This window comes from Periplaneta americana, chromosome 8 (assembly GCF_040183065.1).
Source record: "Periplaneta americana isolate PAMFEO1 chromosome 8, P.americana_PAMFEO1_priV1, whole genome shotgun sequence".
NCBI classification, from domain to species: Eukaryota; Metazoa; Arthropoda; class Insecta; order Blattodea; family Blattidae; genus Periplaneta; species Periplaneta americana.
The window spans coordinates 66,045,288-66,069,383 of record NC_091124.1 but is presented as its reverse complement, the minus strand read 5'-3'; positions in this window follow the sequence as shown (position 1 = coordinate 66,069,383).

Here is a 24,096-nt window from a genome sequence, read left to right as displayed (position 1 = left end):
AGTTTTATCCCAGACTTTAGAAACTAATTACTGTCAATTAGAAAAAATAATTTGAAATTATTAAAATGCAGAATAAAAGAAAATGTATTGAAAGTGTGCCAAATTTCATTTCACCAGGACTGAATCCGCCCAGAGTGTCCCATTTATCTTGACCACCCAATATAACTTTGTACGCAAGCACCAAACGAAAAATTATTTTATTCAAAAAGTATAAGACAACTGAAAAGAGGAAATAGGTCTAATACTGATGGGTAGACAACATTGTAGCGTTACTTATTAATGACGTAAAAGTACTCGCATTTTTTTTTCAAATAACACTGTATTAATTAATCAATATTTCAATTAAGCTCGTTAAGACCTGTTTAAAAATGTATCACAGTGGATCATTCTAATGAACAGAACGTTAATTAAAGCTTTGCTGCCGAAGTGCAGATTAAATTTTTTAGTAACTCAACGGAATAATTTGACAATTTTCTATGTGAAATTTGTCAATTCCTTACTAGCCCTATTCCGTATTTTCTTCACAAAAAGTTGGCAACCCTATGTTCGGCAGAATAAAACCAAAACTACATGGAATGGGTTACGCGACCCTGAGTATCTGCAATGTACTACGTATTGGTTATATCAACTTAAAGTCAAACCACTTCCTTTGTACAGTAGTGGCGAAAAAAACCGGACCGACCCTTGTAGCTGATTTCAGAGCCTCGTTCACTTAGAGCACGATAGACTGGTAACCAAGACTTTTGTGGTTCAAATCCTGCCTGGGAAGGAAACTTTTTTTTTTGTTCCTTATTCAAATTTATTCCCAATACTTTTCGATTGCAGCGATATTTTACTACTTAATTAACTTATTATTCCCAGAACATGAATTTTACCGGCAATCGAAAAGTATTGGGAATAAATTTGAATAAGGAACAAAAAAAGTTTCCTTTCTAAGCAGGATTCGAACCACGAAAGTCTTAGTTACCAGTCTATCGTGCTCTGGAGTGGGCAAGGCTCTGAAATCGGCTACAAAGGTCGGTCCGGTTTTTTTTTGCCACTACTGTATATACAATGTACTGGAATCATGCCTTCGAGGTGTCAAATGGGTTACGTTGCAAACCTTACACCAGGAGTGGGAAACTTATATTGTGAACAGAGCAGTCATTATGATTATCTACGTACAACAGCAACTGTAGCACGAAAAGCTAAGCTCTCTGAGAGTAGCTGTTTCCGTCCCTGCCTTACACCATATCAAAATTTCTTGGAAAAAGGTAAGACAAACACAAGACTGACTGAGTTTTCATGATATTTCCAATATAATAGAACAATACTGACATTTCGGAAGCGTGTCATAAAATTGAAAAAGTGCATTAGTTTTCATCTACGTTTTCAACCAAAGGTTCGCATCAGATGCTTCCAGGCAGAGCGTATGCCGAAATTAATGTATGTATGTATGTATGTACACTGCAAGTGGGCAAGCACCCGGTGGCAGTGGTATACGCAATATAAACAATACACAACAAAATGATAAACAATACACAACAAAATGATAAACAATACACAATAAAATGATAAACAATACACAATAAAATCATAAACAATACACAATACAATTATACAATACACAATACAGTTATATACACAATACAATTTAACACAATAATTAAATTAATAATAAAATATAAAATGCCTAATTTTACAATACAACCTACATATGTATAGGCCCTACATAAGTTTCAATAGTCTTTCACTTTACTTTCATCTCACTCACTGTAGTGGCACTATGACGCTTTTCACTGACACTTTAGGACACATTTCACTGACACTCTATAACACATTTCACTGACACTATAGAACACATTTCATTGACGCTATAAATTATCACTGATCGGAACTATTCACTGCACTGTAAAACCATAACTTCACTGACTCACCTCGCTTCACTGATACAACAGTTCAAATAAGTCAAATAATTACATCCTTATGCATACTTATAAACAGACTACATTTAAGCTAAACATTTCTAGTCTAAGGCCCTCTTACACGCTATTTTTAAATAATTTATAATTCAAACCAAGGAAGTAACTCGTCAGGCTAAATAAATACATATCGCCTTAAAAAATTAAATGTAAAATGTCACCTTAATTTTAATTTACAGTTTATAGGCTATACAACTTTTTAAGTTATTCTTGAATCTCCTTAAGGAAGGACAGCCCTCAAAGACCGTTGCAAATAGGTCATTCCAATCATTTATAGTTCTATTTAAAAATGAGAATTTACCTACATCTGTTTTCTGTTTCCTACATTTGATTTTAAAATCATGATCGTTCCTACCATAGTACTGTGTGCGAGCCAGCTCTTAAACCGTGAGGTATGAGGAAGTGGGGAAAGGGGGCATATGACTCAGCCAGACCAACTAAGGAGTGTGCATGAATGTTCCCTCCGTAGTACAAATATTAACTCTCTCGCTTATCGGTTTCACGGCGCGCCGCATTCCTGCCGCGTTATATATATTTAGTCTAGTATAGTACAGTCTTACGTCATCACCCGCTTATCGCTTCCACGCTGCATTCCTGCCACAGTTTAAGAGCTGGCGCGCAGACAGTACGTTGGCTTTTCTAACCGAGCCGTTATGTCTACCCATGCTTTCTGACCTAGATGTGCTCTATACAATGATGTTATTCTAGTTTTCCTACGTCTGTTTTTCAACGTTTCCCATTTAAGTTCTTTTATCGTATCGTTTCCATCGTCTCTTTTACCTTTAAATGGTTAAGCATAATAAAATTTGTGATAAAAAATAAGTTCAATTTCCTATAAGCGCATACAAAAACATTAAAATTATTTTGTTTTTGGGGGAAAATTCAATATTGTACACTGTTATCAATTACGTTTTTACAGATTATTTATCCCTTAATATAAACTACAAGCTAATTGTAGATAACGCAAGAGCTTTGACGGTTACAAACTATATGGTTACTATAGAGCATTTAATTTTCATTACACGGGGTTTACAACATAATTTGATTGAATTTCAATCATTGTTAGTTTAGGAGATACTGACGTTGGGAATTTTGACGAAGTACCACTTGGAAAGAGGGTTCTGAATGAATATGCGTCATTAAAATTCAAGTTACATACCTTTAATGATAGAAGTACTACCAACTGTATGCATGTTAATGAACTTTGGTGATTGTTCTTTATTGACTCTAAATTATTGCAGTGTTCGTACGAAAGTGACTGTTCCGTTGTCATGTCTGTAGCTCAAGCACTAACGCACTGGTCTTCCATCAATTCTGCCCGGGTTCGATCCCCAATCAGGTCGTGATGGAATTTGTGGTGGACAAACCAGATATTGGAGAGGGGTCCACCGCTGTGGAGTAACGGCTAGCATGCCTGTCCGTTAAACGAAATGGCCCGGGTTCAAATACTGGGACAAGTTACCTGGTTGAGGTTTTTTCTCGGGGGTTTCCCTCAACTCAGTAAGAGCAAATTCTGGGTAACTTTCGGCGCTGGACCCTGGACTCATTTCGCTAGCATTATCACCTTCATATCATTCAGACGCTAGATAACCGTAGATGCTGATAAAGCGTCGTAAATAAAAGACTAAAATATTAAAATGGCGTACCTTCAAATCCTATGTGTTTTATTTAAATCTATTTCCAAAGTATGCCTCAAAGGAACGAAAAAAAGAGCATAATCAATATGAGTTCTGAGAAGTATCTTCTTCTAGGAATTCATTGTCTTATGAGTTTCTCTACGCAAGACTATTTATTATATTGTACAGAGCATTTTGTTTTAGTACAAATAATTATCGAAAAATCGAAAGAGAATTGGGAGGACAAATTTAAAAGGTACGCAAAACGCGTCCTTGCAAGGGGTTGGGGCTGTACAAAACTAAATATGTGAGCTCCAAGCCTGTTGGCCACTAGTCTCACTCAGGGTTACGCTGCTCCATTGAAGGAGCTCTAGAAAATTTTGAAGGAGATGCCGAAATTGGACGTAACCTCTTAGGTACCACACACGCGAGGGGGACTGAGATTTGATCAAGTGATCACGGAACGGGGCGGGGAGGAGATGGCTGGTGTTTGTCGTTAGGTTGGCAAGACGCTGTCATCTGTTGTTCGATGACAAAGCATGTGAAGGCCGTCGGAAGAAGCGCCGTGAAATCTAAATCTGCAATTTGAGAGGTCCCTGTCCTTTCAGATTGCGACTAATTGAGTGATCTCGTATATTTAATAGACAATTTATAGGTTCTGAACTAGGGCATACGTCGTTTACAAGAAAGGGGGAATATATATGGAGAAGGGCATATAGGTCCGTGGCCCATTTCTTATAGGGCTCATCCCGACATTTGTCTTACGCCTTAGGAAAACCATGGAATACCTTAGGTAGGATGAGTTGTCTCATATATAAGAGACTAGCCAATTTGGCTATTATGTAGGAGGTGATTGTTGTCATGAGCCTTGTTGAATCGTCTCAATTTAGAGACCAGCCATTTGGCTATATGGTGGCTCAATTACGAAGAGAGGGGAGAGATGTAATTATTAATTAATTTAGAGTAATTAGGGAGTTTCATGGGGATATGAGTGCAGGTCCGTGGCCCATTTCTTTTAGGGCTCATCCCGACATTTGTCTTGCGCCTTAGGAAAACCACGGAAAAACCTTAGGCAGGATGAGTTGTCTCAATATCAGAGACTAGCCAGTTGGCTCTTAGGTTGAATGACTCTATGAATCGATGGATATAAACTAGCCCATTGGCTCTATGATAGTTCCATCGATCAACAAAAGTAGATGTTGTTAGGGAGGGAATTTGTTTAGCCCAGTTAAGACAAGGTCATTTTAAAGCGGTTGCACTATCCAAGGAGTCTCATGGAGTTGAGTCGTGGCTACCAAAACCTGGGAGTAACGCCAGCCTCCCTGTCCTCCTGTCTCAATAGTATAGCTAATGGACCTGTCTGGTGTCTACGCCGTAACCTAGGATCATACTGGCCGAGGCCAGATATGAGCGGGTTGGGGTTAGCACGAGCTTCCGCATACAGGTTCCTAGCCAGTCGAGCATGAAGCAGTAGTTAGGAGGCGGAGAGACAGATTTAATAGCGAGGTTGATATCACCGTATTTTAGTTACATGAATTCGCGGGGACGTTTTAGCGACTTTGTCAGAATTAGTTTCCCACGCAGGTGTTTCGTCTTACTGAGTCACTTAGCATCATCGGACAGATTTACGGCCACCTTGTGCGGGGTTCTTATACAGGCGCATTCAGGCGTAGAATGCGGAAGTTGGACAAGACTCGTGGGAAAGCAATTGCAAAGCTCGGGGTTTTCCAAAAGAACGCGTATTGTCGAAAAGTCTACTAACTAATTTGATGTTGTGGGAAGTCCAAGTCTAAATTTACAGATGACGTATTTCGTGACCAATGAGAAGAAATCTCGGTTCAGTATATGAGGTCACTTTGGACCAATAGAAAATAGATTTTAGGTCGGCTAAATGACGTAGTTGTTAGCCAATAGGATAATTAGTTTTAGCGTAGGATAGGTTTTAATAAATAAGGGTGGCGAGGCGCGGAAAGGAGCTTTTTCGTGTCGACGGCACTACATACGAGTCGTTCTTTCGGCGAAGACACGACAGACAGAACTTTATCATCGACGAGGCTACACATCAACGTTACCATCGGGAGCCGTTCGGATAGAGAGAAAGCGGAGTGACCGAATAGGAGCTTCGAGTATAGAGTATTGAACAGAGGATCGAATTTATAGTATTGAATAGAGCATATTCAGCGCTGCCATGGAGTTGATACAGAAGTGCGACCAACTATTAAATTACAAGTTCAGCCGGAAATACATACTCAAGGGTTTACTAGTTGATTACGCCAATAAACTTATAGTTTTGAAATCAACACTGCCTTTTCTCTGAGTAGTCGGCTTGGTATTATTCCCGACACCATCCTACACCACAACTGTACCTCGGCCACCCTGAATGGATCTCGTGCTACACCGAGCGTCGAAATAGGGTGGGCTGGCGCCCACTACTTAAAACAATAGTAAATTTGCCTACCATATTCGCGTTTCTCGAAGGACGAGTGCTGACAGCCGTGGACCTGCTGGCTGGTGCGAGTGAAGGGGCATCGTCAGCAGCATCATCATCGATGGAGGACCAACCCGAATCACGACGCATCCACCCTCAAGCAATGAACTCGTCTATGGTTGGCAAGTCTAGTTCATCATGGAACTTTCTTCTCGAGGCGACTCGGGGGAGATGAGTAATGAGTCGAATCACCTGGTTTTGGATAACTTGGAGTTTACGGAGGTGGGACACTGCCGCAAACCCCCATGCGGGTGCGGCATAGGTAATGACAGAGCAAATGAGGGCCTTATACATGGTAAGTCCTACCCTCAGGTTGTCAGGAGTTAAGGCCGCCAGAATGGGATAGTGTCTATCAGCCCGTTGGCCTTACGAAGAAGGGATTGGATGTGATCTCGGAAGGTGAGATGAGAGTCCATAATGATCCCTAAATATTTAATTTGGTTCATCCACGGCATTTCTCGTCCGAAAAGTGTGGGTGGTGGTGGTATGTCTTCGAGCCTCGCTCTTAGTGAAAAAAGTATGGCCTGACATTTCTCTACATTGACCTTGATTCTCCAGTCGTGGAACCACGGCTGGAGGTGATCTAAGATCGACTGCAATCTACGGGACGCTAATCTATAGGTTTTGCCCATCGCCAAGAGGGCAGTGTCGTCTGCATAGCTATACAGATGACTACTTCTGCCGTGGATATAGCGAAACGGGAGGTCATTAATTAATATATTGAAAAGTATGGGCCCGATAATGGAACTCTGTGGGACTCCTGCGTGAATTTCATCAACAGCTCTATAATTAAAAAGCATAAAACGTGTTTCATAATATGCGAGTGCTATTACTTTCGTTATGAAATTTATTTTAAGTACGAAGAACTCTATAAATGAGAGAATATTATTATGAATTTTATATTTACTTTTGGAATAAAGAAGTATTATATTTGTAAGAATCAATGTGTGAAACATAATAAGATATCTTATAATGCATAGCCTAGATCATATATACTCAGATAGGTCGGCCTTATAGGCTTTGAGATTAACAACTTTTGTCAGGTTTACTACGCTGCCATCTAGTTGTTACATAAGGAGTCACGTCATAATTCCCATTTGAATTGCATTAACGACTGTACTGCCATCTCGTGTTCGTTTATGGCGGACGGGTGGCGATCCTGGCGGTTGTTCTCTTCAAAGTGCTGCCGATTTTAACATAGCGATGAGTTATCTGTTACATATGATCTAGGTGCATAGTTATATTTTCTATTTTATTATATATTAATTTATATAGAAACAGTCTAGAACATTGAAATCTCTTCTATGTGATAAAGCAGAAGTATTGAGAAATTGCATCTTAAAATATATGTTTCATAATAATTAAAACAGTAAAAAATTAAATATTTTAGAGATTTATTTGGAACTTGTTCAAGCAAACTGATATGTTCAATTATTATTCGAATATAAATCATCGAACCGTATAGTAATTTGACATAAGTAATGCATTTTTTTAATGGAAGATACGTATATTGAATTGTTTGGAGTTACGAAAGATAAAATCTGGCACATTAAATACATTGCGAACAATAACTTACTGATAATATTTTGAAGAAATTTATGTCTTCGGTGAATAGTGCACTAAAATCTTCTAATTCTGAAATGTAGTTTTACTCAATACACTTGGAAAATTCTTTTCATCTTCTGTAATATGTAATTGCGTTATACTCCTTTTTATTAAACCACAATTTATTAAGTTCGCTTAATGTATTTAATTTATTTAAATCTCTTTGAAGTTCAGCCTCATTAAACAGCCAGACTACATTTTACTCACAGGTACATTAGCCCAATTAAACAGCTCGCCCACATTTTACAGTGTGTAAATGACATCTGAGTTAATTTCAATTGCATTAAATGAATTGGATTGTAATCTGAATGACAACGAATTGGATTGTAATCTGAATGACATGAATAACATAATTGAAAGCCAAAGCCGTATGAATAATTAATATTAGCCTTTAATCCTCAAAGTTCACTGGAACGAAAAACAAGACAAAAATTACCTTCGTAGATACCATTTCAATTCAGAATGTTTGTCTATAAAAGCAAAGGTTTCTTTCTGGGACATAGTAATTCAGATACCTCAAATATAGGGAGGACTGAGAAAGGAATATTCACTCGGAAAACTGTAGCTTAAGTTGTAATAATATTTCCTTTCACCTACAGACCAACGTTGTATCTTCTTACTTGTGTTATGACTAGAGTTCGAAGTTGAGACATAAAGTATTTACTCTGAAGTTCAGTACACACAAAATAATACAGTATTTATTACTCGACCGAGGCCAGTGGAGTCCTGCAGCCCGGAGCCGTGGCGCTACTGCTGCTGCGTTCGTAATACCGCATCGCGACAGTTCACATTACGCAGTTCAGAAATTGTGACGTATTTTGCCATATCAAATAAATTACTTATTTCTGCTGTAATTTTTTTTTGTGGAAAAAATTTAATTATGTATGTTTAAAAATTATTCCAATTGAATTTCATTCTCGACTTCACGTAGTCACAACTGTTTCAGCTTCAGTGCTAGTCCATACGTACAGACCAATTATTTAGTCCTGACAGCTCAGCGACGCGAAAGAGGGGAAGTAATAGGAGTAGTGGAAAGAGTTCCGGAGTAGAGATAGGGGCGAGCGGACGATAAAGGAATGTAGTACTGGAATACTATACTGGAAACAACGCTATACCGCATGCGTGACATCCGATCGCTCTGACTGCAGGCGACAGACTAATCTGAACGTCCCTTGGCGTAACTTAATGGACTCACCTGACCCAGGGGCACATTGCTGGCGACTGTCAGAACTAAATAATCGTACTGTACGAAACCTTCAACCAGACCGGAAAAAGTAAACAAGCCCTAGCCTGTTCCCCAACCTCCGTCCAACACTCCGCTGTCAGTCAATTCGTATTTCGTCCATCGGGATCTGAACTTCGAAGTCTAGTTATGACTTGCCAGTTATTTTGTTCTTTACTTGAATAAGTTCTTTACATTTTAATAGTCATTTTAAATTTATAGGCTACTCTGTACACCATTACTCCTTACGAAGGAGTATCGAAACACTTCACGACACTAGACTATATTAAATGAGATGTTAGGAACTTTTAAACCGCTTTTAAAGGTTGTGCAAAATCAATTGTACTTATGACATTTTATTTTATTCTCTCTTCCAAAACGTTCAGTCCCTTATCTAGACATTTATTAAAAAAGAAAATAATGGCAAGCTTATGAAAAGAATTTTCAAACTAAATCTCTACGATAGAAAAACAATAAGGAGGATTGGACGAAAACTATAGGAAAAAATAAGCTTCTTTCGTCACAACTACAGAAAAAACGTTACGTTTCTAGTTTAAAGTCAGTAAACATTGAATAAATTACCGGTAGCATACGTTGGGACCATCATTTGTTGATGGTTTATGTTGCTTGAAGAAGTGATCAGGCACTTAGTTAACTACGTAATTAAGACCTTAAGCTACTGGTTAATGACCATTATTGGCTCACAATACTCATATACTCGTAGATATTGAAATCAGGACAGAAAGAGATGAAATACTGAAGATCATATAGACCACGATGATGAAAGCTATAATGATAATAAAGATATCATGAAGATGGTCCAGATCATTTTCCTTGAAGACGGAACAGGTCTCTCGGTATAAACCATGACGAAGACGAAAATGATTATTACTATAACAATGAGATTACGAAGATGATATCACGGTGGAGATGTTGAGACTACGATGACTATAACAATGTTGGGACTACATTGACTACAATGATAATATTTAGATGACGATGATAGTACAATGAAAACAATGGAACAATGAAAACAATTCGTAATTTTCATAATTTTTGTTATAAATTGAAATGGAATGTGACCAATTTCTGGAATAGACTTTCAAACAGCAATTTGTATAAAATTGCAAAAATCGCTTCAATGTAATTTTTTTATGTAGATCTTCATACTACATATGAGTTTCGAGGCAAAATATAGTAATTTCGACAGTTATATAATATATGAAGTTGGTTAGGACATTTTTCTTTTTACATACAGCAGATTTTTGCATTTTTTGAAAATAAAAAGTGTATGAACTTTCTTCTGTTTCTAAAGACATTCATTGCAAGTGAAAATGTTTCACAAGAGACATAGCTCCAAGGTTTCCATGTCATAACGATGCCTGTCTTCAAGCCCATAATGAACGAAAGTAACTTTATACCGCACGACCTTACATTATTCCTCAACAATGAGAGGCTTGAGTTTCTTGGCGCCTTTAACCTCTTACGTGTGTATACCTCATCTTCTCATGACAAAAACCTTTTCACGTTATCTGTCACTATAAACCCGAGGTAAGTTCGTAATCATGCGCTCAGCTAGAGATAATATTGTCTTCACACTTTCTACCACATGTGTGGTACGCCATTTTTCAACTCTCTATACTTTTGTAAGTACAGAGATTCAAAAATCGTTCGTAGTCCTTGTCAAATTCTGTCTTCTTACAGGATGCTACAGTAAGATCCGTATATATCTTTACAATTTTAATGACTTATAACTTCTGAATGAATAATAGCAAATGTGTGCAATCTGTTCTGAATTACAGAGTAACTGTGGAAGATTCCTCAGACTAAATATTTAAAATGTCTTCCACCTGCGTACATACACAACTTCTCGTCATACCATATTCCGTGACGTTCTCCGAAGTATATCCTCGTCAATGTTGCTGATTCCATTCATAATGGCCTCACGTAATTTAGTAAGTGTTAACTATTTTATCCAAAACAACAAAAGATAGAAGGGGGTAAAGACCACAAATGGGTTGTTCTCTCCAGTACAGAAGGGAATAAAAATTATAAGATATATTGAAATTTTTAAATACATTTATATAAAACACAGTAAATATAGAAAATTAAATATTAATTATGATTATGTGTTTTTAGTTCTTAAGGTCCAATTAATATTAGAGGAGAAAAATTCGCTACGGCGTCGGGGATCGAGCCTCGGTTCTTGGTTCTACGTACCAAACGCTCTAACCATTGAGCTATGCCGAAGCTCAATCCACAGCACCGGATCGAATCCCTCTCCTCCAGTGTTTTCCCTTTGTGGTCTTCGATCCGGTGCTGTGTATTGAGCTTCGGCGTAGCTGAATGATCAGAGCGCTTGGTACGTAGAACCAAGGACCCGGGTTCGATCCCCGGCGTCGGAGCGAATTTTTCTCCTCTAATATTAATTGTTACCGCAACAGACGTTTATTATTCTGTAAGACCAAAAAAAAATAATAATCTTCACGTAGATTCTTAAGGTCCAGTTTAGATTTTTTAGGTTCAACAGAATTTGCATAATTATATGCCTCTTATAACCATGATTCGGGAAGTTATCTAAGAAAATTAGTTTAGAAATAAGGAGAAAAATAGGTAAAAACATATAAATCCGGTCCCTAGTCATAATAGTCAACAATGAATGGTGGAGGAGTATTAATATAGATTCTCCCAGAGCCACTGAGATCATTAAATTCAATTTCAAGTTTATACTGGCTTTCAGAGGGAAATTACTCGTTAAAATGTTAAAGGTTTATATGGATCGCTCTGTATTATCTTTTAATCATGAATAGCCTTTACTCAGTCACTAGTATTGACGCGTGAGACAAGGGAATTTCACTTCATGCTTAAAGAAACATCTTAAACACTTCAGGTGCGACTTAAGACACAATAAAACACTGAGTTACTGTGTTCTATATTACACAAATAATATCGGAACTAACACAACACTGTGGTGAGTCCGGATTTTATTCTTTTTGTGGCTTAGTTGATATAGCAATTAGGTATTGACTAGAAGGTACCGGGTTCAGTTCCAGTGCTGCCGGGATTTTTAAAATGTACATGACCATTTCTACATATTTGATCGTTCAGTATTACAAGCGTGTGACATCTGGCAACGATGTACGCATAGTTTCAAGAACTACTTCCAGAGACAATTAATATTGGATGAGAAAAATTCGCTCCGGCGACGGGGATCGAACCCGGGTCCTTGGTTCTACGTACCAAGCGCTCTGACCACTGAGCTACGCCGAATTCAATCCACAGCACCGGACCGAACCCTCCTCCTCCAATGTTTCCCTTTGTGGCCTGACTCCAGTAACGGTCATTTCTCTTTCCCGCAACAACTGCCTTCGTGAGATGAAGAAGACAGTGCCGCAATTCGCTAACTTACTTTCTTACAAAATATTGGCTTTTCAGAAACCCAGAGGTTCATTGTCGCCCTCACATAAGCCCACCATCGGACTCTATCCCAAGCAAGATTAATCCAGTCCCTACCATCATACCCCACTTCCCTCAAATATATTTTAATATTATCCTCTCATCAACGCCGTGGCCTCCCAAGATCTTTTCTCCTCAGGTCTTCCAACTACCACTCTATATACATTTCTAGATTCATCCATACATGTTACATGCCCTGCCCATGTCAAACTTCTGGATTTAATGTTCATAATTATGTTAGGTAAAGAATACAATGCGTGCAGTTCTGCGTTGTATAACTTTCTCCATTGTTGCAAGCCCCTAACACTAATGAAATTGAATTATGAATTTAATTAATGATGAAAACAATTTTTTGTTAGTTTCAAAGGGAATGTTTCAATAATTATTTTTGAAAATGCTATTTTTTTAAGTTTCTTTAAGGTGCGAAATATACGCGAAAAAAAAAATTTACGAAATATTTACCGAAATTAAACTATTTTAATCACTGAAATCAGGGAAAATAATAATCATAAAATCACACTACTATCTGTTAGAAATTTGTCCATTTTCACCGAATGGCGTCTGGTCATCTGTAAATAAATTTCCTTTACTGCCTTGTAATTAAACCATTGCTTTTAACAGCTTTGAAAGAGTTAAATGAAGAATACTCGCCTTTCCTTATGTCAATACTCACATATTTTATAGTGGTAATAATAGTAGTGATATTTTATCAAACGATTATTTAAAATGAAGGGATTATTCAGCGACGAATGATCAACAAGCATTCCGAGACCCCTGAATGAGCAATAGTGTTCTTTAACGTGCTGTAAATCTATTACAGGGCATGCAACCTTTATTTCCCTACCTTTGCTAAAGATTTTATCGTTCTTTAAAAACCATCGCACTGAGCAGGGTTTGAACCCCAGAACCTGATATCCAACATCTGTCGTGGTAAACTTTAGACCACCGACAATTAACAAACTTCCATATTTAGGCCAGTATTTTATACTATCTATTGTAAAAAAAAATTGTTAAATATTTATTACAATCGCTAAATCTCCCTAGTTGAACGTCTTCAGCTAACGGATTTATAAAGACGACTTTGTGATATTCTTCGAAGAAGAAAACATTTCCACAGGGTATCGTAAACTGCAAGTACAGTACTAGTTTCTTTGAGAGAATGTCACCAGTAAGGTCTGAAGTTAGCACACTTTTCACATGGAAAAAAAATTGCTGTATTGCTGCTGGGACTCAAGTCCCGTTGACACAAAATAAATTCAGTTCGGAACTTAAAATGTTTTCTAATCCCTAGTGCAGACCGGAGCAAAGATGCCTCAAATGAGTAGTGGTGTCCACCAGCCATGTTCTAGAGCGCCTTTTGTCTTCATGTTGTTGTGCTCGGTGCTTTATGAAAGAGAACGTGATGACCATGTTTATCCTATGTAATGACGTCATGACGTGAACAACGTTAATGCATTAAGTTTTTTTCGTTAATTGATAAAAGGTGTGAGACAATTTGTTGAGTACGAGTAATTAGATATGGATCATGAGGGCGTGGCTTTGATTCTGATACAAGGGAATGTAATAAAAGGTTATTTCCGTTCATACATTCAGAAGTCCCTGAAGTTCACGAAGTCTTCTGGTAAATGAATATGTGGGATCGGAGATTGATACTGAAATGATTGAAATAAATAAAAAGATAGCAGAATTACTTAATCACCCGATGTCAATGGTACATATTTGTTACTTGGTCCGACAGAAATACCAGACGGATTTTATATGAGTTAGCAGACCTACTTTGTACATAATGTAACCTGTTCAAAATTGTAACCTAATATTATATTATATGACTAGTAGCAAAAGCGCAGATTTATGCAAGTGTGGGTAGATTAGAACATGACCATAGAGAGTGTTCTAAGACCCATGAGTATATAAAGTTACTTTAGCAAGTAGTCGTATACGATATTTTATCTACATGTTGTATATTTTGGTATAAATTAGAAAAAAATTAATCTGTAATAGAAGGAAGAAAAATAGCGACAAGAACAACAATGCTGTTGACTACATTATTTTAACATTATATTTATTTTATTAACTGCTTCCCATTAGAGGTAGCCCAGAAGGACTCGGTATACTCTCCTACATGAATTTTACAGAAGTAAAAGTTTTACATAAATATTTGTTAACAGAAAATTAAAATAGACTAAACATATACAGTATGTAATTAATTATAAATTGAAGAAAATTAAATAGAGTGAATATGATGAGTCAAAATTTGGCAAGAGCGTTTCAAAACTGACGTTATGATGTCTGTAAGTGTTTGTGGTAGTTCAAAAGTCTTCCTGAGGCTTTCAAAGAACTTGGGAATCACACCACGAGCTCCAATAAGAAGACCAAGCACCTCAGTGTTTTCAAGCTGGTATTTTACTTTGAAGTAATCAATAATAGTTGTCCATGCAAATACGCATTCAGGTTGTGGAAGCTTTCATTCGTTTAAACAGTGTAATCTCAGTTCAGAATTCCTTTCGTCAAGGACATCGTCATCATTGTGTTCCTGAGAGATCGACAATTGTGCGATGGATCCAATCTTAGATGGAACATGGAAAAGTGGAAAACAAATTGTCAGGTAAGCCTGAGAATGTCAATCTTATTCGAGCAGAAATGCAGCGAAGTCCACAGAGTTCAGCCCGTCGACATTCGCTAACAATGCAAATTAGCCGACGATCGGTTCACTAGATTGAAAGCAGATTTGAAATTCCGTCCTTATAAGCTGCAATTTATTCATGAGTTACTCCAGTTGACCGGCAGATGAGAATAGTATTCTGTGCACAACTTCAAGAAATGATTGCTGAGAACAACAATATTCTGCCTAGTCCACACCTGTGGAGTAACGGTTAGCGCGTCTGGCCGCGAAACCAGGTGGCCCGGGTTCGATTCCCGGTCGGGGGAAGTTACCTGGTTGAGGTTTTTTCCGAGGTTTTCCCTTGACCCAACATGAGCAAATGCTGGGTAACTTTCGGTGTTGGACCCCGGACTCATTTCACAGGCATTATCACCTTCATGTCATTCAGACGCTAAATAACCTAAGCTGTTGATAAAGCGCCGTAAAATAACCCACTAAAATAAAAAATATTCTGCCTAATTTGCTTATGTCGGATGAAGCACATTTCCATTTAACCGGATTTGTCAACAAGCAAAACTTTCGGTATTGGTCAGACACCAACCCTCAGTTGCTTCATGAAACTCCACTGCACAGCCATAAAGCTACAGAATGGTGCAATGTAGCCAGATTTAGAATTATTGGCCCATACGTTTTTAGAAACCCCCAGGGTAGAACCGTTACTAGATAGATAGCTTTATTGATATTGTTCACAAAAGTACAAAACTTAATAATTTAACAAAAGATCTATATACAAATAGAACCGTTACTATTAACTCAGAACGATATCTTCAAATACTCAACACATTCCTGGTACCTGAATTAAGAATGGTAGGACATCTTGACACATGGTTCCAGCAAGATGGGGCTACTGTCCACACAGACAATATTAGCATGAACAGATGTTTCCTGGCCGACTCATTTCTCGCTTTGGTGACATCCAATGATCCTTCAGATTTCCGGATGTACCAGTTCCTGATTTCTTTCTATGGGGTTAACTCAAGGAGAAGGCTATCCCACTCGCAAGGAAACAGTTACGGAATTACAAGCTTTCATCCATGATAAAATTGAAGTCATTCCGCGCTACATGCTGGCACATGTGATAGATAATTTCCTGAGTCGACTACACACTTCTGAAGTGAATAAAGAAGGGCATTTACCAGATACAACTTAAAAAAAATAATCATCTGCTTCAGGGCCGACTCAATTCTCACTTTGGTGACATCCAATGACCTTTCAGATCTCCGGACTTATCAGTTCCTGATTTCTTTCTCTGGGACTATCTCAAGGAGAAGGTCTATTCCACTCGCATGGAGACCATTGCGGAATTACAGGCTTCCATCCATGATAAAATAGCAGGCATTCCGCGCGACATGCTGGCACATATGGTGGTTAATTTCCTGAGTGGACTACACGCTTGTGAAGTGAATTAAGGAGGGCATTTACCAGATGTAACTTAAAAAATAAACATCTGTTTGAATTAAAGTAAATGGCAAAATGTGTACATTGTAAATAAACTGCATTTGTAGGTATGCAAACATGCTTCTATAATTCATTGTTCTTTTTGTAGTACACATTTTGCTCCACCTTGTACTTCGATTGGACGGACGATCATCTCTACTATAGAATTGAAATCCTGTATATTCAACAATGTACACACAAAACTGAAAGCTGTTCCATCACAATGTCATACGCACAACATAGCTGCAAAGACGGAAATTAAATTTACAAAGTGTCATGTTTCTGCTGAACCTTGCATATACTCGCTTTTATATCGTTGACCATTTCCGATTCCCCAACGCCAGTCTTATCAGCTATTGGACATTCTCTGTTCTATGGTGGAAATAATGCATTTCAAATCATCTTCCTGACCGTATTAGATTCTAAAACCTGTTATGTAAAATTTTCATACCAGCATTTGTAAATCTATTCACAGATCTTCGGCACTTGCTGCGTAGTTATAACAGCTTTGGACATCCTACGCTCACTCTTGGAAGATGATCTCCTGAACTGACTTAGTTTCGATCTGATGTAATATATCAGTTATTTTTTTTCTGGGTTATGTATAGTATATCCCATTTTTCTGCTCATAAACCGCATTCCACAACCTATTACTCTGTTCTCATGAAATTTATTCAATTTCCAGGCTTCGTTGACATAACTTAATATAGGTCATGCTTATTATGGCACGAGGATTGTCAAAATAAGACGGCTGATGGCAGAATTCAGTTTTCCTTGTATCTTTTTATATACTAAGTCACATAGCAACACATCACCATTTCCATTTGAGCTCGCTATCTACTGGGTATTCATTTCAAAGTGTGTCATGACGTCACTGTTGATGAGTCAGCGATTTGAAGCGAGTTTCAGTTTTTGTGTCAGAGAAGTTGCCTATTAATCAAGGCGTTCAATCTGGACTTGAGAACGTGTACGGTATAACTTGAACGTCGTAGCAACAGATGGCGGTCTGTACGGTCTGTGTGCTACCATAACCTCTTTCGAACTGTGTTTTGCGCGGCCAAGTCGTACGCAGGGTATTTATCATCGGTTGCGTACGGCAACATTCCACAATACAAATCAAATGCTCTGTGTCCATGTTGACCATCCAAGTTAATGTCAACAAATACGTAAGCAATCGTCTTAACCCTCTCCACATATCCCGACAGTAAGAAAAAACTCACCTCAGTACATGTTTCGAAACACTTCACATTCCTGCCACTACCGGCATTACCGTACGTATCGGTAAGTACTCTTCAGAATGAACGCCGTACTTGCTAGGCAACTTCTCTGGCAGATATGTAATACACCTCTGCGGAAGTGTAGGAAGATTGAATTCTCTAGGCTCATCGACTAGGCACGTGACGGCATACAGCGAGCCATGACACACTTTGAACTGAACACCCAATAGTATGTACGTGTAAATATTTTTATCTATCCTTGATCACTTTCCTTAATATTCAATCCTTTGAGAAGCTGTTAGTGACCTTTGTGATGCTCAAAGTTCCGCAGATATTAGCTTCTTATAACAGAATTCAGAATTGGTAAACTTAAGAGAAAAACAGCTGAAACCTTCTGATCAAAGTGTACATAACAGATACAAAAGCGAGCACAATGTTAAGTGTATTGAATTCTTAATCCACCCCTCGCGCTTTCCGTTCTCCCTCCGGACACTTTACTGTTTAACTCCCTATCTTGCACATTCTTCATAATAGCCTCAGGCACCGACATAAATTTTGCTCTTAAAATACTCCGATGAAACTTGACGGTTTTGTTGAAGGAGATAATTTATCTCGGTTTGCTTCCCCAGTGTATATGGAATACACGCTGGCAAGAGAACAATTCCACCTCGTGCTTTTTAATGTATAATAAGGAAACGCACAAGAACTACGAGAGTCGAAAATTTCGAACCCATACTTTCGGAGGAAAGGAAATTGTAACATTTTTCTCTCAATCTCATAAAATGCTTTATCTGAAATGGCTCCCTTGCGGTGCGACATCTGCACTTGAACCTACTCTGGAACACCGTGCGGAACAGAACCGTAATAGAAAATAGGATAGAAGTGTAATGTTTCATTATATCATGACAGTCCGCGCCAGCGTAATACTAGCAAATCTAGGCCTATAGGATCTTCACATAATTGTAATTCACTGTGCTGCCTCAGCTTCATATTCGCATGATTTGATTTCTCGAATTACGGTTTCTGAAATAATGTGCAAGAACCACTACACTGCCAGCCTTTTCTAACTGAAGATAAGTGGCAGTCGTCCGTAAATGACATAATGATTCCCAGAAGACATAGAAAATGTTCCATTATTATGACAAGAAGCCTAGATATACAGGGTGCTCGATAAGTCCCGCATCATAGGCTAAATCAGGGGTCGTCAGCCCAGAGCACCCTGGGGTTAGCCTCTCTTACCCGCGGAAAACGCAGTGCACTATGGTGCGCTCGTAGCTGCTAGCGGGTATGCTCTCTACCTCTTGCTGCTGCACGACATCGTGAGGTACATTTCTCCATTCTACTTTCCGTGAAATAATAATGGTCCAATGACGTGGCCACACCATGATGCTCTGTGCTTCTGGATCTTTATATTCGGCGTTCCAGTGTGGGTCAGTGAGCGATCAATAACTGAGATTCTGTTTGCTCACTACATAAAAGTTTGCCTTGTCGGAGAATATCACTTTTGTGAGAAATCTGTTGTCTACGTTTCAACAAGGAACCACTCGCACTTTTCTATCCTACGGTCCGGATTATCTTCAGACACGTGGTACAGGACATAGAGCTTATATGAATGAAAATTCTCCTTTTAGAGGATATCATGTTTGATATGAAGGCTGCAGAGCCATAGTGGGCCAAGCGCCATTTATTAAAATGGAGAAAACAAGAGTTAAAATTAATTGATTACCATAATTTAAGGAAACATGTAGCAAGTAAGATAAATTAAAATTAAATGATGTGTCAACCTTCATTAAATTATGGTATTTACTTACTTTAACCCTTGCTTTCTCCGTTTTTAATAAATGGCGCTTGGCCCGCTATGACTCTTAACCCTTCATATGTTCAATTCCATGCTTGTCCTTCGTAGAGATTTCTTTTGTACTGGTGTGGAACTTCTCCAGAACTACTTCGGTATCTTCAGGGGAAAGGTTAGATGTTCTGATCGTGACACATAAGTGATCGATTCCGTTGTCTTGAATTTCTCCAGCAATCGAAAGACCAGGCCTGGCAGAACACTTATGTTCAGATGACGTATGTTAAATTCGTCGAACAACCCTCACGTTCGCATAGCAAAATGATCTCATTACGTTCGTTCTGTGTCATGAATCCCCTGAAAAAAAAAAAATAAATAAGTGAGTGAGTGAGTGAGTAAGTAAGTGAGTAAGTGAATGAGTAAGTAAATAAGTAACTAAGTAAATAAGTAAGTAAGCAAGCAAGTAAGCAAGCAAGTAAATAAGTAAGCAAGGAAATAAGTAAGCAAGTAAATAAGTAAATAAATACACAGACAGACAGACAGATAAATAAATAGCTAAATAAATAAATAGCTAAATAAATAAACAAATAAATAGATAAATAAATAGCTAAATAATTAAATAAATAAATAGCTAAATAAATAAATAAATAGTTAAATAAATAAATAAATAAATAAATAGCTAAATAAATAAATAAATAGCTAAATAAATAAACTTACTTACTTACAAATGGCTTTTAAGGAACCCGAAGGTTCATTGCCGCCCTCACATAAGCCCGCCATCGGTCCCTATCCTGTGCAAGATTAATCCAGTCTCTATCATCATATCCCACCTCCCTCAAATCCATTTTAATGTTATCCTCCCATCTACGTCTCCGCCTCCCCAAAGGTCTTTTTCCCTCCGGTCTCCCAACTAACACTCTATATGCATTTCTGGATTCGCCCATACGTGCTACATGCCCTCCCCATCTCAGACGTCTGGATTTAATGTTCCTAATTATGTCAGGTGAAGAACACAATGCTTGCAGTTCTGCGTTGTGTAACATTCTCCATTCTCCTGTAACTTCATCCCGCTTAGCCCCAAATCTTTAGCTACTAATGTTACCCCTCCTGTTCTATAAAGACTAGTTACGTTCCAAGTGCCAAATCTCAAAACCTTATTCCTTTGCTGTGGTCGTGCCAGAGAATCAGTCATATTCCGAGGCTAATTGTAGGGATTCGTAACAAGTTGTTTTTTACGGTGATGGGTTGTTAGCCCTTCGCCCAACCCCCAAGCTGGAGGACCACCTCTTATCGGCTATCCACGACTGCTGATTCAATATATTCGCAGCTACCCTCCATATCTGGAGGCCGTCTCCTCTATCCGCAACCTGAGGACGTGCCATGCCGTGGTGATAGGGACCCACAATACATGGGGTAAATAAATAAATAAATAGGTAAATATATAAATAGGTAAATAAGTAAGTAAATAGGAAATAAATAAATAGATGAATAAGTAAGTAAATAAGTAACTAAATAAGTAAGTAAATAAGTAACTAAATAAGTAACTAAATAAGTAAAAAAATAAGAAAGTAAGTAACAAAGTAAGTAAAAAATGAGAAAGTAAGTAAAAAAGTGAGAAAGTAAGAAAGTGAGTAAAAAAGTAAAATAGTAAAAACATAAGTAAATATTTAAATAAATAAATATTTAAGTATTTAAATAAATATATAAATAAATAACAGATAGGAGGTTTTGTCATACAGTCTATTAATGTTGTACTTGTCGGACATTCTTTAGAACAAAACCACGTTCCGGCAGTAAACATGGGTGGTAATTAACTTTGCTTCACTCAGTCATCTCCAGCTATGAGCGGCGCGACGTGCGGGAGCTGCATTTTTGTTTTCCTCTGTAGACTTTGCCCTAGTTTCAAACGCAAAAATAAAATCCACAAAAACTTGTATTTAGGACGGAATTAGAGGATAAATATTTTTCTGTAGTCATAATGAGAGCGTGAAATGTTTACTGTGCTCTAAAACATCGGTGAATGTCAACAGCGGTAATATGCAACGACATTGTGTGTCGTGTCATAAAGGTCATGATTTGATTACAGGTCAATTTTACACTCACTTAATATGCAAATCGAAAGAAATTAATATCGTTAGGTCCGTGCCAAGCGGCAGACAATGAATTTAATCAATTTTCTTGTCTGTAGTCACTTTCAAAAGTCTTGCGAATCAAAGATAAATAAATACTGCGACATCCTGGAAATTTTAGTTACTGAACTTAGAGATAGACGATTTAGTGATTTCAGAACAAATAAAAGTGTGAGAATAATGCAGTCCGAAGCCACAACGACAAAATTTCACAGGAGAGCGTATTGAAAGTTTACATTCCAATGCTATTAGGAGCGGTATTATAATTTATTCAGCGTATAAGAGTACTTATATCATTTGTTGAGTAAATCTGATAATATTTTGCTAGTAGCATCTCCATATGTGTAAGAAATTAACTCGCAAAAAAAAAAAATCATTTTTGTTAAAAGTGTGTGGCTTTGGTCTGTCTCATATTCACCACTTCAAATGACAAATTCATAATCTTTATTATTATTATTATTATTATTATTATTATTATTAAATATCCGCGGAAAAGAACCCTAATTCACCAAGCTGTATGGTAGGGTTTTAGTTTTTGTTATATGGTATATTGCTTATTTTTACACAGATAATGGTGAAATATGTGTGTATAGTCTTTTAAAGATAAAATTTAGCAAGTCTATAAATTGTCTGTAGCAACAAGGTTTTTTGATTACTTCACATAGTGGAGTCCTGTATTCGGTGTCGCAGTCCAGAAGATGTCTTTATTTGAAATCTCTTTGCTTCAATAACAGGACAGTCAAATAGAAGGTGTTTCACACTGTGAAGGTCTTCGCGGCAGGAGCATGTAGAGTCGATGTCTGCTGGAATGTTGAATCTGTCGAAGTAAGTACCAAATTTCCCATGTCCTGAAAGAAAGAAAGTAGGTTTGAAGTGATGGCTTTTGAGTCCGTCGTGGATTGTTGGGAAGTAGGTGTCTCTTGTTAGTGATCCGGTAGTGATGTCGTCCATCTAGTATTCCAGTTTTGATGAGTCTGTTGTCATATTTGTTTCTTGATATATGATATCGGTTGTAAACTGTATGTCGGAGTTTCGCTGCTGGAGGCTGCAGCTTTCATCAGCTCTTTCATTTCGTCTTACACCATTGTGTCCACGGACCCAAGTGAGGCATATGTGCTACGCGTACTTTTCAAGTAATTCCCTTGCCTCTATCGCTAATGGGTGACGGTTGTACTTGTCAGCGATGCAGTGAAGGGCAACTTGGGAGTCACTAAATATGCGCGCTGTGTTTTCGTTCTTAATGCACCATTTCATAGCTTCATTAATTGCTAGAAGTTCTGCCTGTAAAACTGTGCAATAAGGAGACAGTTTTATCTTGGTGCAAAATGTTTCATTATCACTGTGGTAGGCAACAAATGCTCAGCCTACTTGTTCTTCCAGTTGATTACTTTTGTGTCGTGACCCATCTGTATATATGTGGTAATCGTGTGTCGAGGAGCAGGTGAGGAGTTGTCCTTTTGATGGAATGCTTGGGTGGCCCACTGCTATGTGATCACCTAACTGTTCAATATTGTGGTTGTTGAATGTTGTTGTGGAGATTTTTCGATTTTTCTTTAAGTCAGATAATTGAGCTCTGTAGATTCTCCAGTAAGATCTAATGGCTCAATAGCTGCGATGACTTGAGCTGCAGCAATTGATACAGTTCGGTAAGCTCGAGTAATCCTCAGTAGAAAGCCTCTTTGGATTTTTGCTAATTTTGTTTTGGCTCATTGTTTATGTAATGTGTCCTGGAAGGCAGATGCGCAGCATAATCTTTGCTAATAATTTTACTACAGCCATAGTAAAGTAAAACCAGGTCAACAATTTGAAGTTGCTGAAATCCAAAATGACACCTTTGTAGGAAGCAAGTGTAAGAATTGTGATGGTTTGGATGTTTTTAAAAATTGATCCCTGTAAATGGCCACCTTCCAGGCCATATGCTACCAAACTCGCAGCAATGTTTGGGTCTATCTACATTTATTGAACCTTTTTTTCAAATTTGAACATACTAAAATATCAGGAAGAAGAACCCGCTTCACTGATGTACGAATAAACCTACTGAGATAAGATGCATGTTAGAAAAAGAAAATAAAAATAATACAATTCAATGAATATTAAATAAGCGAATACAGATGGAACGAATATACGAGCGTAACACTAAACTTATTTTCATGACATCTTCCTCTTATAATTGGCTTATTATAAACACTGGCGTTCACAATCTATGAGTGCTTTCAGTTCACTACGACGAATGAACCCCACCGACAATTTTCATTCCATGTCGAGTCAGGTAGTACTTACACATCGTCATTAATATATGACGTTTGTGGTCACTGTTTTAGAGTACAGTTCTAATTATGAAACTGGAACTCCTGTGTGAAGTAATTTATAAGATAGAAATGATAACGATTAGCGTGACGAATTATTATTATTATTATTATTATTATTATTATTATTATTATTATTATTATTATTTCCCGTCGACACAATTCAATACAATTTCATAATTTGACTATATTCACTCCGTTTAAG